General features: G+C 35.4%; 1 non-coding gene across 1 annotated transcript; it reads right to left on the bottom strand.

Moving 5' to 3' along the window:
* Nucleotides 1-1288: 1288 nt before the first annotated feature.
* LOC127133016 (small nucleolar RNA R71) lies at nt 1289-1395 on the bottom strand. The gene has a single exon (XR_007807016.1). It is a non-coding gene; the product is annotated as a small nucleolar RNA R71 (small nucleolar RNA).
* Nucleotides 1396-15913: the final 14518 nt, after the last annotated feature.

Below are 15913 nucleotides of genomic sequence, written 5' to 3'. Positions count from 1 at the left end.
CCGTACAATTGTTCGTAGAAACACTTAAGGGCTATTTTAACTTTCAACTTAAGTTTTCCCGCACTTCAACTCCGTTGGGTAAGATCGAAAGCCGTCCAACGTCTTTTTAAACTTAATTGTTTTTAACTATTTCAAAAACAGCGAAAGCGCTTTGTTTAGTTCATTAGGAGATTTTAACATTAAGAAGAAAAGAGATTTTAAAACTATTTTCGGACGCGTTTATAAGTTTAGAGTCTGGTTCGTAAGAACCTCTTTTGGTTAAGAAATCCAGGTTATAATACTTTTCAACTTAGTCAAGATACTATATTTCTTAAAAATAGGTTTACTACTCTAACGCAATGCGCGCCTTTTTATAAGTGACAATAAGAGGGTTTGATTAGGGAGTACAACTTGGTTCTGAATACGCGAAAGCGACAGTTCCTGTTAAATTGGTTCTTTTCAAAGAAGGAAACATTGCCCATAAGTAGTTCTATTAGCAAGTACTTGGATTACCAATTGATTACGTGAATTACATTCGACCCTGTCTTTATTAATTATATTCTATTTCAATACTTTACTTTTTATTACACACTACAAAACACTTATTTTGACAGCCTTTGATAAACACCATAACGACAGATAACGATAGATTGACACTTGGTCTCTGTGGATACGATAATCTTTTATATTACTCTAACGCGTTCGTATACTTGCGAAAAGCACGCATCAAGTTTTTGGCGCCGTTGCCGGGGACCAATTTCGTCAAATTTCATTTTCTTGTTGTTATATCGTTTAGACTTAGGTTATTTCCCGCCGGTCAATGCGAAGAACTCGTGGCACCGGAAGTTTAAATTTAGTAAACCCTCTGGTGGAACCTGAACGTTACGCTCGCGCACGTTTATTCTTTCATAGAATTAAGAGAGGTATGGCCGAAGATCAAAACCAAAGACCTCTTAAGGACTTCGCTCAACCATCTAATGAAGAACCTAGTTCTAGTATAGTAAACCCAACTATCCCAGCCAATAATTTTGAACTTAAACCATCCCTATTGCAACTAGTGCAACATAGACAATTCGCGGGTCTCGCTACCGAGAACCCTAACCAACATTTAAAATTATTTCTTCAATTAGCAGATACTTTTAAAACCAATGGAGCTTCTCCTGAGGTAATACATTTAAGATTATTTTCTTTTTCCCTCAGAGATAAAGCTCTATCATGGTTAGATTCCCTTCCATCCAATTCCATTACGACTTGGGATAACCTTAGAAGAGTTTTTCTTGCTAGATATTTTCCCCCGAGTAAGACCGCCGTTCTTCGAAACCATATAACTAGATTTACCCAAAACCATGGAGAATCGTTGTTCGAAGCTTGGGAGAGATATAAAGAGTTGTTACGAGCATGCCCACATCATGGTTTAGAAAATTGGTTAATCCTTCAAACCTTCTATAATGGATTTCATTATAACACAAAGATGACCATCGACGCTGCCGCAGGCGGTGCTCTGATGAACAAACCTCATCCTGAAGCTAGTGCCCTCATCGAAGACATAGCTCAAAACCATCAACCATGGGGAGTCGAACGAGCGACAGTTGAGAAAAAGGAAGCCCAAGGAGGAGTGCATGGACTAAGCTCTATAGACATGATGTATGCTAAAATGGACACATTAGCCCTTAAGGTCGAGCATATGTGCATAAACCCGAATACTGTAGCCGCAGTTTCGTCGGATTGTGAGATATGTGGAACCCAAGGACACCAATCCGCAGAATGCAGTCTATTGAACGAAACCCACTCCGAGCAAGTGAACTACACCCAAGGGAACCCATATTCGAATACCTATAACCCTGGATGGAGGAATCACCCGAACTTCTCCTATAAAAATAATAACCCTATTCAAAATAATGCACCCCCGAGACCTAGTTATCAAGCCCTTAGATCAAATCAACCTATGCAACCTATACCACCAAAACCGAGCCTTGAGAAAATTATGGAAAATTTTATCACCGCTCAAACCCAACAAAACAAGGAGTTCATGAATCAAAACATTCATGTTAACGAATTGATTACTCAGTTAGGAACCAAGGTTGACCAAATAGTTACTCATACCAAGATGCTTGAAACCCATATCTCTCAGGTAGCTTTAAACCAAGCCCCTCAGACTACACCTGGAGGACAATTCTCTGGACAACCTCAACAAAATCCGAGAGGACAAGCCAATGCCATTACCCTAAGAAGTGGGAACGCTTATGATGAGCCACCAAACCCAAGATTAAGCGAACCCGAAACTTCTAAGGAATGTACCAAACCCCCGGACGAAGTAAAGGAACCAGAGGAATCTGAAAACCAGGAAGGTCGAGATAAAGGAGAAGAACCTAAAGATAAAATTTACGTACCGCCCCCGCCATATAAACCACCTATACCATATCCTCAAAGACTCAAACAAACCCAAATCAATAAACAGTACCAAAAAATTATTAAAGTTATAGAAAAACTTCATGTAGAAATCCCTTTCACAAAAGCCATCACCCAAATACCTTCTTATGCAAAGTTTCTGAAAGACATCCTTACCAACAAACGTAGACTTGACGATCCGAAGCCTTTGGAATGTAATGCTATTTCCGAGGACAAATTAGCAAAGAAAGATAAAGATCCTGGAAATTTCTCCATTCCTTGCCTTTTGGGTAATCATGTCATCGATAAAGCTTTTCTAGACTTAGGAGCTAGTGTGAGCTTAATGCCTCTAGCAGTTTGTGAGAGGTTAAACTTAGGAGAATTACAACCCACTAAGATGTCACTTCAGTTAGCCGATAGATCTGTCAAATATCCGATATGAATTTTGGAAGATGTTCCTGTTAGGATAGGTCAGTTATTTATCCCTACTGATTTTGTCGTCATGGACATCAAAGAGGACAATGATATACCAATTCGTCTAGGTAGACCATTCTTATCGACTACAGGAGCCATAATAGATGTCAAGAAAGGAAAGTTGACATTTGAGGTAGGTGACGAAAAAATAGAATTTATACTTTCGAAATTTCTTATGGCACCTGTGATGGGAGACTCGTGTTATGCCTTAGATATCATTGATGAATGTGTTAGAGAATTAGAACAAAAAGAAATTATAAAAACAATCAAGTTACCATCAACCCCCATAAAGGAAGATGATGACTTTAAAGAACCTTACATCGATGATAACCTTTACGAATGTTTATCCCTTACCCCAGATCCTATGCCATGCCCTAAGAAACCAACCTTAGAACTTAAGGAACTGCCTAAGAACCTGAGATATGAGTTCCTCGATGAAAAGATGAACCGTCCAGTTATAGTTAGTGCTACCTTGAGCCATGAGGAAAAGAACCAACTTTTAGACGTTTTACGAAGATAACCCTCAACCTTAGGATATAATATCTCTGACCTGAAAGGTATAAGCCCATCCGTATGCATGCATCGGATTTCGCTCGAAGAAGATTCAAAACCCTCTAGGGAGCATCAGAGAAGAATAAACCCTATAATGAGTGATGTTGTTAAGAAGGAAGTTCTTAAGTTACTTGAGGCAGGTATAATCTATCAGATCTCGGATAGTAAGTGGGTAAGCCCTGTGCATGTAGTACCTAAAAAGGGGGGCATCACAGTCGTACAAAACGATAAAGGCGAACATGTAGCAAAACGTTTAGAAGGAGGATGGCGGATGTGTATAGATTATAGAAAATTAAATAAAGCAACTAGGAAGGACCATTTCCCTTTACCATTCATAGACCAGATGTTGGAGCGTCTAGCCAGACACTCTTACTTCTGCTATCTAGATGGATACTCTGGATTCTTCCAAATAGCTATTCACCCCGAAGTTCAAGAAAAAACTACCTTTACATGCCCCTATGGAACCTTTGCCTACAGACGAATGCCTTTCGGCCTCTGTAATGCCCCAGCTACTTTCCAACGCTGCATGATGTCAATCTTTGCAGATTACCTAGATGGTATCATGGAAGTGTTTATGGACGATTTCTCGGTTTGCGGATTCAATTTTCACAATTGTCTTGCTAACCTTGAGAAAATCCTGGAGAGATGCGTGGAGGTGAACCTCGTGCTAAATTGGGAAAAATGTCATTTCATGGTGACCGAAGGAATAGTTTTAGGACATATAGTTTCCGAAAAAGGTATAGAGGTAGATAAAGCTAAAATAGAAGTTATAGAAAATCTAAAACCCCCAAAAACCATCAGAGAAGTCCGAAGCTTTCTTGGACACGCTGGATTCTACCGGCGTTTTATTAAGGACTTCTCCAAAATAACTAAACCGTTAACCGGACTTTTAATGAAAGATGCTGAATTCATTTTCGATGAAAAATGTAATGACGCATTTAATCTTTTAAAGCAAGCATTAATCTCTGCACCCATTATGAAACCGCCCGATTGGTCGGAACCTTTTGAGATAATGTGCGATGCTAGTGATTATGCAGTTGGAGCCGTTCTAGGACAAAGGAAAGATAAAAAATTACATGCCATTTATTATGCCAGTAGAACCCTAGATGTTGCCCAACTTAACTACGCAACAACCGAAAAAGAATTACTCACTGTAGTTTTCGCTATAGACAAATTTAGATCTTATCTAGTAGGAGCAAAAATTATTGTTTACACCGATCATGCTGCCATTCGTTACCTATTAAGTAAAAAAGATGCCAAGCCCAGGTTACTCCGATGGATTCTATTACTACAAGAGTTTGATTTAGACATAAGAGATAAAAAAGGCACTGAAAATGTAGTAGTCGATCACCTTTCTAGGCTAGAACATCTAAAACCTGAACTAGTACCCATAAATGATGATTTCGCCTATGATAGACTGATCGCTAGAGTAGAAACCATTGAAGACAATAACCTAGATCCGTTTGAGCATTCCCAAAATTCCTTAGCAATAAATAACGTACCCTGGTATGCAGATTTCGTTAATTACCTAGCTGCTGATATAGTACCCCATGATCTTGACTACCACCGCAAGAAGAAATTCTTCCATGATGTGAGAAACTTCTATTGGGACGAACCGCTCCTTTTCAAAAGGGGTAAAGATGGCATTTTTCGCCGTTGCGTTCCAGAAGAAGAGGTAAATAATATTATCGAGCATTGTCATTCTGCACCTTATGGTGGACATGCAAGCACCTCTAAGACATACGCCAAGATTCTTCAAGCTGGCCTATTCTGGCCTACCATATAGCGTGATGTCTATGCTTTCATTGTCAAGTGTGATAGATGCCAACGCACTGGAAACATTTCAAGACGTGATGAAATGCCTCTAAGAAACATTCAGGAAGTAGAACTCTTTGACGTATGGGGTATAAATTTCATGGGACCCTTTCCACCATCCTTAGGAAATAGGTATATCTTAGTAGCTGTAGACTATGTGTCTAAGTGGATTGAAGCTATAGCTGCACCCACAAACGACACTAGGGTAGTAATCAAACTATTTAAAAACTATATATTCCCTAGATTTGGAACACCACGTTTAGTCATAAGTAATGGAGGATCACATGTTTTGAGTAAGGATGCGGTGACTTGGGAGAACTTTGCGAAACATCAGTATCTGTTTTAGCACCATAAGCTTCGTAAATATAGGAATCATTCCCGAAACCCCATATACCATGGCCTTAATCATCATTTCTGTATAAGTCCTTAGTAGTTTATCTCAGCAGTAAGCTCCGGCCTACGCATCCTCTACATAGGGGACCGATGCAAATAAGTGAATGATCCAGAAAAACAAAACAAAAAATAAAGCAAAAAGGCACCTCCGGTATAGGTGACCCTCACAAAGTCGTTTAAACCAAAGGATTGTAAAAAATTGCTACAAAAAGAAAAAGAAAAAGAAAAGCAGAACCCACTGCCAGTTGGTTCAGAGGTATCTGGCACTGAACTCGGTAGGGCAGATTACGATCCGATCCCCCACAACTACAGTTGGGTCCAATAAAAGGGTTTACACATGTTTATGTGCCAGAAACCCCAAGTTCTGATCATAATCACTAACAGATACTCTACTATGAAGCATGTACGGATAACGGGCTTAATATGATTGCGCCTGAATGAAGAGGACACAAAAAGAGATGAAGAGGCAGGCCTAGATATTGTGGGATAATATGGGTTGGTTAATATAGGAATGAAGTTTATGTCCGTATTCGCGGATTAGTGTCATCATGATACCCTTAGTTCACTCAGTTAGTACCTATCACTGCATCCCGACTTGAACTTAGAATTTCTACCTGAAGCACTCGTTTACATAAATTTTATTTTATGAGCTTTTCAATGTTTTGCTTGAGGACAAGCAAAGGTTTAAGTGTGGGAGAGTTTGATCACACTAAAATTTACGTATTTTTGACTCCGATTTCACATGCATTCTAGTTGTTTTATTATCATTTTATTGTGTTATTGCTATGTTTTTATTTGTTTACAGGTTTTTACTTTAATCGGAGCCCCGATCGAGAAAAGGAGTGAAAAAGGGCTAAAAACCCTAAAATGCAGCATTTTGTGCTTATGGCCTACCCCATGGCGGGCGCCACAGACCAAGCCATGACGTGTCCAAGTCCAACTTCCTCAACTCCCACGTTTCCCCACTTCATCCACTAAGGCGCCCCACTTTGTGCTTGTGGCGGGCGCCATAGCCTTGTGGCGGGCGCCACAAGAAGGAAACGGTTTCCTCTATTTTCAAGTTGAAGGGCATCCAAGTCAATTCCACTTTTTTTATTTGCTTATAAATAGAAACGCGAATTCAGTTTTACAATCATCCAAACTTAGAGCAGAGGCAAACTCAGAAGCAACTTTGTTTCACTTAGGCATATATTCAGTATTTTATAGTGGTAATCGCTTCGCATTGGAGTGTTACCACAACTATGTCATCAAGTCTGCGATAGAGTCTGTAATCGAGTTTGGAGCACTTTGGAAGGAAGTTAATCCTGACGCCATTTTCTTTTCCGCATTGCAATTTACTCAGCCCTCTGATTGGAGCAGGTTTTTATTACTCGCTTTTACTTTATTTATTTCCCGCACTCGCTTTTACTTTATTTATTTCCCGCACTCGCTTTTACTTTATTTATTTATCGCACTCTCTTTAAATTATTTATTTCCTCGCACTCGCTTTAAATTATTTACTTTCCGCACTCGCACTACTTTTATTTAAATTAATGCACTTTTATTTTACCATGTTTAACTAAATCTAAAAGGTTAGAATGTAAGGGTCGTAATTGAACCGATAATCCGTACAATTGTTCGTAGAAACACTTAAGGGCTATTTTAACTTTCAACTTAAGTTTTCCCGCACTTCAACTCCGTTAGGTAAGATCGAAAGCCGTCCAACGTCTTTTTAAACTTAATTGTTTTTAACTATTTCAAAAACAGCGAAAGCACTTTGTTTAGTTCATTAGGAGATTTTAACATTAAGAAGAAAAGAGATTTTAAAACTATTTTCGGACGCGTTTATAAGTTTAGAGTCTGGTTCGTAAGAACCTCTTTTGGTTAAGAAATTCAGGTTATAATACTTTTCAACTTAGTCAAGATACTACATTTCTTAAAAATAGGTTTACTACTCTAACGCAATGCGCGCCTTTTTATAAGTGACAATAAGAGGGTTTGATTAGGGAGTACAACTCGGTTCTGAATACGCGAAAGCGACAGTTCCTGTTAAATTGGTTCTTTTCAAAGAAGGAAACATTGCCCATAAGTAGTTCTATTAGCAAGTACTTGGATTACCAATTGATTACGTGAATTACATTCGACCCTGTCTTTATTAATTATATTCTATTTCAATACTTTACTTTTTATTGCACACTACAAAACACTTATTTTGACCGCCTTTAATAAACACCATAACGACAGATAACGATAGATTGACACTTGGTCTCTATGGATACGATAATCTTTTATATTACTCTAACGCGTTCGTATACTTGCGAAAAGCACGCATCAGTGCACGATTTTGATCATAACTTTCAACTCGTGAATCATTTTGGGTTGGGATTTAAAGTATTAGAACGCTGACTCTCAGAGATATAAAATGGTGGTGATAAGTGAATTGTTTAAGTATTATTCCTATGCCTATTGTGTTGGTGAAGTTTTGTTCATACGTTCGGTTAATAAATTGTTGACATATCACGATGATTTTGGTCATAACTTTTATTCCATAAGTCCGATTTTGATGCCATTTGAAATATTAGAAAGCTAATGATCATACCTATAACATGGTAGTGATTGTTGATATATTTTAATAATATTAATATTCCTAGTATGTTAATAAATTATTGGTTTATACGTTTGGTTGATGAATCGTTGCATTGTTGTAATATCGTGGTGGGATAATTATGTTGTTATGTCGATGATGTTAAGATGTTGACGAGTTGCTTCTATTTGTTGATATTATTCAAGTGGTAACATGAATTGGTTGTTGCATGATGAATGATGTGATGCATAAATGATGAGATGTGTGTGGGGATCCTTTAGGTGAACCTTGTTGTGTTGATGCATGTTATTTGAGAGTCATGCATCTTGGTGTACGGGCTTCAGACCAATTTTGGTGAGCCTCCATTCTATGGTGATGGATCAGGTGCGAGTAGCTAATTCTTATTATGATGGATTAGTGAAGTGTTACATATGTTGATGGTAACGAGTTTTGGTGAGCCTCGATGCCATTGTGATGGATCGAGTGCGAGTAGTTAATTCCTATTATGGGGGATTAGTGAAGTGTTATCTATGGTGATGGTAGTGATTTTGGTGTGCTCCGGTTCCAAGAGGGAATCAATCCTATGGTGGGGATCATGGAGTGAGATGAACCTGGGTGTTCATATTTGGTACCACATGCATGCCGAGTCGGTGTTGAGTACATTGTATAAGTGTTGCATTTGTATTGGTTGTTATTGCTGTGTTATTGGATGAGATGTTGTTGCATATAATGTTAATGATAATTGAGATGTGGTTTTGTATGATGTTGATGATAATTGAGATGTTGACATGTATGATGTTGATTATGATTTGGATGTAAGAATGTGATATATTATTGTGCATGATTGTGTAGATGTTGTACTCTATTCTTTATTCTATATCATTATTATTGAAATGAATTCTCACCCCTTCTGTTTGAATGTTCCCTTTACATGGGCATCATGCAGATACTCAAGAGTAGTATTTCTGAAGTAAGTGGAAGGTGGCTCTTGGATTACTTCTTTATTTTGTCGCTTTTACTAGTGGTACCTTGCTCTGATCATGTAACATCGGGTTGGGTTAAATGCTTATTTTATTCCGTCTGTTTGATTATGTTAAAGTCATAAGACTAATTTTGTTGTTGGGAATTCTTAAGATTTTGAGTTGATTTATTACAACTCTCTTATTTTGTTATTATAATTGAAGTTGAGACTAGATGTTATTACTTGCTTTATCTTCCATAATTTTGATGATAATTCCGCTGCAATGATACTTTAAAATGGAAGTGAGCATGCAGTGACAAGTTATAATTGTCTTATTATGTGAATATATAATACCGATCAGATGAGTTAGATGTCGTGTAAACATCCTTATTACAAATGTGTGTATTGAAATTTATTGTTGAAACCCGTGTTACAGAGCATGTCATGTGTGTTATGAATGTGTGACACCCTACGTAGTTTTATTTTATATTTAATTTACGTGATAAATTATGTGTGGGGTTTAGGGTGTTACATTAGTGGTATCAGAGCAGGTCTGTCCATCCGGCCAGATTGTTTAATTATGTTTATTCCCTAGTATGCGACATGTGTGTGAGAACACTGTCGATGCTTATTTTGTTTTCCATTTGCTTGTTAGGAATGAAACAAGTGGGGAAGAAGAGTATGCTTATCTTGGATGTTCCAACTGTATAGAGCTTGGACATCATGTTGTTGCATGCAAGAGTGTAGTATTGGCTAGTTAACTTATTTTGAGAATGTTATGCTTTTCCTGAACCCAAAGAGAGGTCGAATTCGAGGACGGTGTCGGTTAGCAAAGTGGTGTGATCCTTGAGGTAATACGGTCAGGTGTTCTCATTGTTAGCTTCCTTGTGAGGGGGAAGGAGATGTTTTGGCGAGAGATGAGACAGTGGTGTGTTAAGTATCATGACGTGTTCCCTAAGGATGTGTATGGTTTGTATTTTGTTGGAACAAGTTGACGTTATTCTTGGAATGAATTGGTTGGAGTTAAACCAAGTGTTTACCAAATATTTTGATAAGTTGGTACAGTGTGTCGCTGATTGCAAGAGCTTAGGCGATGGTAAAGCTATGTTGTTCTTAACACTGAAGATGTTGTGGATTCAAGATTCCTGTCTGTCGGTCAAGTTGGGAAGTCTTTATGGAAAACGATCAAGTATTGTTAATGGTGTTTCTCGGAGAATAGAGAGAAATGTGATGACTAGTGTCATGCCAGTGGTGTATGATTCCTGATGTTTTCCTGAAGATATTTGCGACTTGCCTCCAGAGCATGAATTTGAACTCGACGGAGGTGAAAAGTTGACGTTTGTATCAGCTAAGCAAGTGAGAAAGCTTGTGAAGGATATGGCACAAGTGTTTGTGATGTTAGCTTCGTTGGACGCTAGAGGAAAGAGAATATATCGTGATCTTCCTGGAGTGTGTGAATTTCCTGAAGTGTTTCCTGGAGACATCAGTGATTTGCCTCCAGAGCGTGAAGTGGATTTTTCTATAGACTTAGTACTTGGTACTAGTCCGGTGTTGATGACTCCTTATAGGGTGTCTGCTTTAGAGTTGGGGAAATTGAAGAAGCAACTAGAAGATTTGCTTGAGAAGAAGTCTGTTCAACCAAGTGTTTCTCTGTGGGGTGTGTCAGTATTATTAGTGAAAGAAGAGGGACGGTAGTATGAGGCTATAGGTGACCTGAGAATTGTATTGTAGGCATTGAAAGAGAACATTTATACGCAAAGTTTTCCCAAATGCGAGTTATGGTTAAAGGAAGTCAGTTCCCTTGGTCATGTGATTCTAGTGGTGGTATAGTTATGGATCTATCAAAGATAGATGTCGCATTACAATGGGAGACTCTGAAGTTTGCCACTGAGATTAGAAGTTTTTCTTGGACTGACTGGTTACTATAGGAAGTTCATTAAAGGTTTTTCAAATTTTAGCATTGTCGTTAACTCAGTTGACTCAAAAGGGTTAAGCCTAGGTTGGGATGTGAATTGTGAAAAAAGTTTCCAAGAACTCAAGAAGAAGTTGATGTCTGCTCCAATTTTGATTTTGACAAATCCAAGTGAGTCATTTGTTGTATATTGTGATGCTTCGAAGATGGCTCTGGGAGGTGTGTTTATGAAAAATGGTCGGGTTGTGGCTTATGCTTAGAGACAATTGAGATTTCATGAAAAGAATTACCCTACGCATGATCTTGAGTTGACAACAGTGGTATTCATGTTAAAGATTTGGAGGCACTACTTATTTGGCTCCAAATTCAAAGTGTTCAGTGATCATAAGTGTTTGATATATTTATTTGGTGAGAAGAGTCGAATATGAGGCAGGGGAGATGACTTGAACTTCTGAAGGGTTATGTTTTTTATTTGAGTTACCATTCGGGTAAAGCTAATATTGTAGTCGATGTGATGAGTAAGAAGTTTTTACATAGGTCGATGCTTATGGCTCGAGAGTTAGAACTGATTGAGCAATTCAAATATATGAGTTAGTGGGTGGAGAAGCTCCTAACATTGTGAAGTTGGGTATGTTGAAGCTGACGAGTGGTATCCTTGAAGAGATCGGAGAAGGCAGAGATCTGATTTGAATTTGATAGATCGTCTCACATTAATAAACCAAGGTAACGAATGTGATTTTCGAGTTGATGAAAATGGTGTGATGATGTTCAGAGATAAAGTTTGTGTTTCTGATTACCCGAATTTAAGAGGAGTATTCTTGAGAAGGGTCACAGAAGTGGATTGAGTATTCATCCTGGTGCTATGAATATGTATCAAGATTTGAAGAAGATGTTTGGATGACCAGGAATCAAGAAAGATGTTGTTGAATTTATGTATGCTTGTTTGACCTGCCAGAAGTCAAAGATTGAACATCAGAAGTTGTTGGGTCTGATGCAACCATTGAATATTCCAGAGTGGAAATGAGATAGTATTTCCAGGGATTTTGTAACACTTTTGCCGAAGACTTCAAAGGGATGCGATTCAATTTGGATAATTATGGATAGATTAACCAAATTGGCTCATTTTGTACCAATGAGGATCAATTATCCTTTGCAGAAGCTGAATGAATTGTATATTGATGAGATTGTGAAGCTGAATGGTAATTGTCATACCCTAAATTTTCACTTGTATCCACATAGCAAAATTGATCCATTTTGTTGTGCATTTTTATCAGTTAAAAAGCATTCATCAGGGTTCATATAAAAAGTTAAGAGCTCTGGCATTTTATTTGGTCTTAATGACATTCATCCAATCATCTGTTGATTAAAAAGTCGAAAATTTTGATTTCTCAATCTCAATACATTGTTCATTCAACTGCATTGTGTTTTCAGAGGTTCAGAGGGTGACAATCAAGAGTATTTTCGTCATCTAATCTTAATAGGTTTTAATTGTGATGGAGAATCAAAAGTAAATGGTCCAAGAGTGATTTACTTACATCTGATTGTTTGTTCGCGATTGTTTAGTCAGCAATTCAGTTTATTCAAAAGACGTTTGCATTTTGTTATGTGTCACAACATGCATTTTGTTCCACATATTTGTATAAGATGTCTCTTGAAATAATTTTTCGGATCTACAGGCAGACCGGTCGAATCATTTCCAAATTGTATATCAAATTAGCAGGTGAAAATTTTCAAAAGTGAGCTTTCAAACGTCAGTTTTCTTAATCTACGATTCGCGTAGTTTAACCTGGTGTGCTCGTTTTAATTTTTCGACTACATTTTCTGTCGCATTTTTATCCGCCTTAGCCTTTTAACCGGTAATTTCTTATTGCAAAATTTGATCAAAACATGTATGTTTTCGAGAAGTTTATTTCATGTTGATTATTTTGGTGCATTCAAATTATTTTTTCAGGCACCTTTACGTCCGATTTTTGTTCGTTTTATCTGATTATTTATTTTATTTCTCTTTTTTCAATATGTCTATGTTAATTATTTTAAAAAAATTCACGTTTTTATTTTAAATAGTTTAATTATATTTAAATTAACTTTCTTTCTCTTTTTTCACGTTTTCAATATGTCAATATGTCTATGTTAATTATTTAAAATAGTTTAACTTTATTTAAATTAATTTGTATCAATCATAAATTATTAATCATTGTTTAATTTAAATTGTTTCCATATTTTAATTTAATTCCATTTAATTTAGTATAATTTATCACTAATTATTAGTTTAAAACTATTATCAGATTCTTATATGCATGTATATACAATATAATCATGTGATTAGAAGATGGTCACGCGGTCATTTATTGTCCAAGGAAGCAAAAAAAATGTTTTTTCACTATCCACATTAGATCCAAACACGGCCTTGGAAAGAATTGTCCTCTCATGCACATTAGATAATTTCTCATCATAAAGCAAAAATATCAGCATCATCCATTTCACTTCACTCTCTCACTTTCTCAATAGAAAAAAAATCTCCTTCCTCCTTCATGAAACAACACCCAAGGATTGAACCTTGATCTACTCTCTCATATAAACTCATCATCAACTCTCTACAAAAAAACACACTTCATTTTCTCTCTCTCACAAAAACCATCAAAAACCTTCTAACCTCTCCTATCTGATTCCACACACATAATCCTCTTCCCTTACCACCATAACCTTGCATTAACTCCTTCATGCTTCTTTTTCTTTCCATCTCACAAACCTACTACTTCTCCTTCTTTTTATAACTCAAACAACACTTCAACACTAACCTTCACTACAACTTTAACACAACAAAAAAAAACACTCTTCTCAAACTTCACACTTAAAACTGAACCGAATACAAGCCTCCACCGTTTTCACCGTGAGTTCGCTGCCGTCAAATAATTAGGTGAAAAATTCATTTCCTTTTATCTATTTGTGTGCTTGTTTAATTGAGGTTATAAATGATTTTTCTTTGGTTGTTTTTGCTTTTGTGATTGATAGAAATCAGATAAAAAAGGATTTGAATATAGATGAAAGAAGGTTGTTATTTGTTGTTGTGAGTAGACTTATGAGAGAGGAGATGAGAGTTTTAAAAGAGTAAATGTTTTCGTAAAAAAATGAGGGAGTTTTGTTGTTATTATTTTACAATAGAGATGTGAGAGAGCTGAATGAAATAGGAAGAAGAAGAATTAAGTTTTTTTTTTCTCTTTTGACTTTTTCTCACCGGCCACGTGTCGAGATTTGATTGAAAATTATTTTAAAATTTGAAAAAAAATTACTCTGATCTTCTCTGTGATACGTGTAAACTTCCACACGGCCTTGTTTTTCTTCTTTCTTATTTTCTATTTTGTTTAAATTATTATTATTATTTATTATTATTATTAATTATTAATTATTATTATTATTAGTTATACTTATTATTATTATTAATTATTAATTATTATTATTATTAATTATACTTATTATTATTATTGTTAGTTATTTAGTATTACTACTAATTATTATATTATTCTCATAAGTACTGTCATTATATTATCTATTATTATTGTTAATTATTATTATTGTATCATTATATATTATTATTATGGTTTATTAATATTTCTTTTTACATATATATTAATATTTATTTATTTATTATTATTATTATTATTATTATTATTATTATTATTATTTATTAATTATTATATTGTTGTCATTATTAGTTATTTTTATTGTTGATTATTATTATTTATTATTATTATTAATTATTATTTAATTATTATTATTGTTGGTTATTATTATATTAATATCATTAGTATTATTATTATATTTATTTTTAATTATTACTTATTATTGTTATTATATTTTTATTTCTATTTATTGATTATTATTATTTTTACTTTACTATTATTTATTTTATGTATTAGTATTTATTGTTGACATTTAAAATTATTATTATTGATTATTGTTACTATTTTTACTTCTTTTTTTGTTGTTGTTAATTATTATTATCTATTATTTACCATTAATAATTAATTATCATTACTAATTATTGCTAATTATTATTATTATTATTATTTTATTATTATTGTTTATTACTATTGTCACTTATTTATTTATTTAATTGTTTTGTTTATTTTTTAAAATTCATGAAAAGAAAATTCGATTTAATTGACCCGTCGGTTTTTCACAGAAGTCTTTTAATTTTTGATTTTTACTTCGAGTCCCTTGGCTTTCTCTTGCGCCTTCTTACAACGAGATTCTTTTATTTTTACAATTATCTTTTAAATCTTGTACTGTTTAAATTATTGTATTGTATCCCCATTCGATCAACGGTACCTCCATTACCGAAAATGTGTAATAAATTTACCAATTTTATTTACTTTATTGTATCAGTTGATTGTTAAGTCAAAGATTAAAATCAACCATTTTTAGAAAAAAGAACAAAAACAAATACTTGATCCAACGTTGAGCAATTTTCACAAAAAATTAGAACCATTGTCATATCCAATTCTCCATCATTTTTAAGATATTCAAATCATTCCATTTGTGTCGATTCAAACACAAACATTTAAACCTCGATCCAACATCGAGTGTCTTTTCCTAATCAAATCCAAAATACTTAATTGCAATTAAACACCATTTCATTAAAGATGAAAATGGGGATGGTCTCAAGCCTTCGATTCTTCTCCTTAATTACTTGGATACGAGTAGCCTTACTCGATCATTCGAGCAATTGTCATATGTTCAAAACTTCTAACCCCCGCCACATCCAAACTCCTTTTATAATCAAACTTAAGTCAAACTCATTTTCGTAATAAACTTGGACGAAAAAGGAGGTGGTCTATGTCGCATCGCGCGAAAAACCGGCGGGAAAAGAAAGAAC

The sequence above is a fragment of the Lathyrus oleraceus genome, chromosome 3 (genome assembly GCF_024323335.1).
Source record: "Lathyrus oleraceus cultivar Zhongwan6 chromosome 3, CAAS_Psat_ZW6_1.0, whole genome shotgun sequence".
Classification (NCBI taxonomy): domain Eukaryota; kingdom Viridiplantae; phylum Streptophyta; class Magnoliopsida; order Fabales; family Fabaceae; genus Lathyrus; species Lathyrus oleraceus.
The sequence above is the reverse complement of the archived record's forward strand: the minus strand, read 5'-3'. Positions and strand labels throughout refer to the sequence as shown.